At 43.6% G+C, this 2,500-nt stretch overlaps 1 protein-coding gene across 3 annotated transcripts in view; it reads left to right on the top strand.

The window, feature by feature from the left end:
• LOC115210710 (beta-1,3-galactosyltransferase 5-like) overlaps positions 1-2,500 on the top strand; it is a 32,285-nt gene that overhangs the window by 13,213 nt on the left and 16,572 nt on the right. Inside the window, exon 1 of one of the 3 annotated variants that reach the window (XR_004998809.1) lies at positions 483-631. The exons of the other annotated variants lie outside the window; for them this stretch is intronic. The gene's annotated coding sequence lies outside the window, so the exon portion shown is untranslated. Of the gene's footprint in view, positions 1-482; positions 632-2,500 lie in introns of those variants that run through there. 3 annotated transcript variants of the gene reach the window in all.

Below are 2,500 nucleotides of genomic sequence, written 5' to 3'. Positions count from 1 at the left end.
TATCTCCCTTCCCACCGGCACAGCCACCACTATAACTACTACTACTATAATAATAACCACTATTATCACCACCACCACTACCACCACCATCAGTATTATCACTATTACCAACACCGGAGTAATACCTACCCCATCATTACCACAATAACAACCACTGCAACCATCATAATTACAACTCTACCACCACCACACAAAATCTACCACCCCCACCACCATAACCACCACCCTATAAATATTATCACCACCACCATCACTATCACCACAGCTATCATCACTTAAAACCTGCAACCTCCATTCCAGCCACCATCACTATAATCTCCAATACTACTATTACTACTACTACTACTACTGCTGCTACTACTACTGCTACTACTACTACCAACAACAACAACAGCAACAATAACCACCCACCCCACCCCACCACCAGCAGCATCACTACCATTTCATCTACCATCAACAAGAGCTCACTCCGCTACCACACCACCGACATCACCATCATCACCAGCAACATCAAGAACTGCTACCAACATCATAAATAACCACTACCACCACCACCACCACCACCACTTCTTATCCTGAACAAACCAACCCGCCGAGATAAACTTAGTAAAAAATAAACAGTTGCTCCTTGGTAAGTTAATCAAATCTACCTCATCTTTATCATCGCTTCTATTGTCATCTGTCCATCCATCTATCCATCCATCCATCCATCCATCTATCTGTCTATCTATCTATCTATCTTATCTATCTGCCTGTCTGTCTCTCTGTCGGTCTATCTATATATCTATTTATCTACCTATCCATCTGTCTATCCTTGTATTTAACTAGCTTCCCTCATTCGTGAATGACAATCAGCACTTTGACATTATTCTAGTTCTTCGTTGTTATTGATGCTTTGCAGTGCAGACCTATGATCAAATCAAAAACATTTCTGCAAAAACATCTTACCTTTCCTTGTCTTCCTTCTTTTTTTTTTTTTTAAGGAAGAGTGGCCTAGAAATTATATTGATATTATTCAATAGGTCTTTGTTTTTGTTTTTTGTTGGGTGTTTTCTTTTTTCTTTTCTTAAGACGGCAGGGTGTGATATTTGATTGCAATTTCTAATAGATTGACCGACCACGTAGAGATTGTTACATGTTTTAGTAGAGTAAATAACAAAGGAAAATTTTGCTGTCTGGATTGAAGGGTGGGTGGGTGGCCGACTGACAGGCTGGCTGGCTAGTTGGTTGTTGGCTAGCTGTCTAGATGGCTGGATAGCTGGGTGGCTGGAGAGCTTGATGGCTGGATAGCCGACTGGCTGGCTGGATGGATGGATGGATGGATGGATGGATAGTCGGACAGATGGTCAGACGGAATGTCGGAGGGACAGACAGACAGACAGATAGTCGAACGAGAGGCCAGACAGGCGGAAGGGACGGACGGACAGACGTACAAATGGACGGTTAGCCAGTTCGTTGGCTGGTTGGTTGGTTGGTTTGTTGATTGGTTGGCTGGTTGGTTGGTTGGTTGGTTGGTTGGTTGGTTGGTTGGTTGGTTGGTTGGTTGGTTGGTTGGTTGGCTAGCTAGCTTGTTGGTTTGACTGCCTGGTGCCTGGTCGTGTAGTAGGTTCACTAGTTGGGTCGTTGGTTATTGGTTATTGGTTAGCTGGTTGGATGGATGGATGGATGGATGGATGGATGGATAGACGGACGAACGGAAGGTCAGACAGACGGACGGGCGGACGTACAGATGGACGGTTAGCTAGTTGGTTGGCTTGTTGGTTTGAGTGCATGGCCGATTGGTAGGTTCACTTGTAGGCTCGTTGGTTGTTGGCTAGCTGGCTGGCCGGTTGGCTGGCTGGCTGGCTGGCTGGCTGACTGGCTGGATGCCAGCTGGTGGGTAGCAGGCTAGATGGATGGATGGATGGATGGATGGATGGGTGGATCGCAGGTTGGTTTGTTTTCTTTGTACGTGTTAGTGTTAACATATTTAATGCACAGAGCAATAAATATGTTAACTGGAAATAATATTGATCATTTTCCTATGCTATTTCCATTGGTATTCTGGTTGTTATGACAGATGTTGTCGTTGTTGTTTCTCCTAACTATTGTTATTACATGGGATCGTAGAAATTATAAAGGCGTTGGACAGAATGTCTGGCGATCAATAGAAAACAGAATATTGTCATAGTTATGTTATCAATACAGTTATATATATCCAAAACTGGCTGAACGGACAAGCAACTCAGGTCCAGATCATCACTTGCTTTGGAGAGTCATGTCATGTGTTTGATGTCTTCGAAGTAGAAAGAGAATATATATATATATATATATATATTTCTTTACTACCCACAAGGGGCTAAACACAGAGAGGACAAACAAGGACAGACAAACGGATTAAGTGCGTAACTGGTACTTAATTTATCGACCCCGAAAGGATGAAAGGCAAAGTCTACCTCGGCGGAATTTGAACCCAGAACGTAACGGCAGACGAAATACGGCTACGCATTTCGCCCGGTGT

Source organism: Octopus sinensis, linkage group LG4 (assembly GCF_006345805.1).
Source record: "Octopus sinensis linkage group LG4, ASM634580v1, whole genome shotgun sequence".
NCBI classification, from domain to species: domain Eukaryota; kingdom Metazoa; phylum Mollusca; class Cephalopoda; order Octopoda; family Octopodidae; genus Octopus; species Octopus sinensis.
Note: the sequence above shows the minus strand (reverse complement) of the source record. Positions and strands in the feature narration are given on the sequence as shown.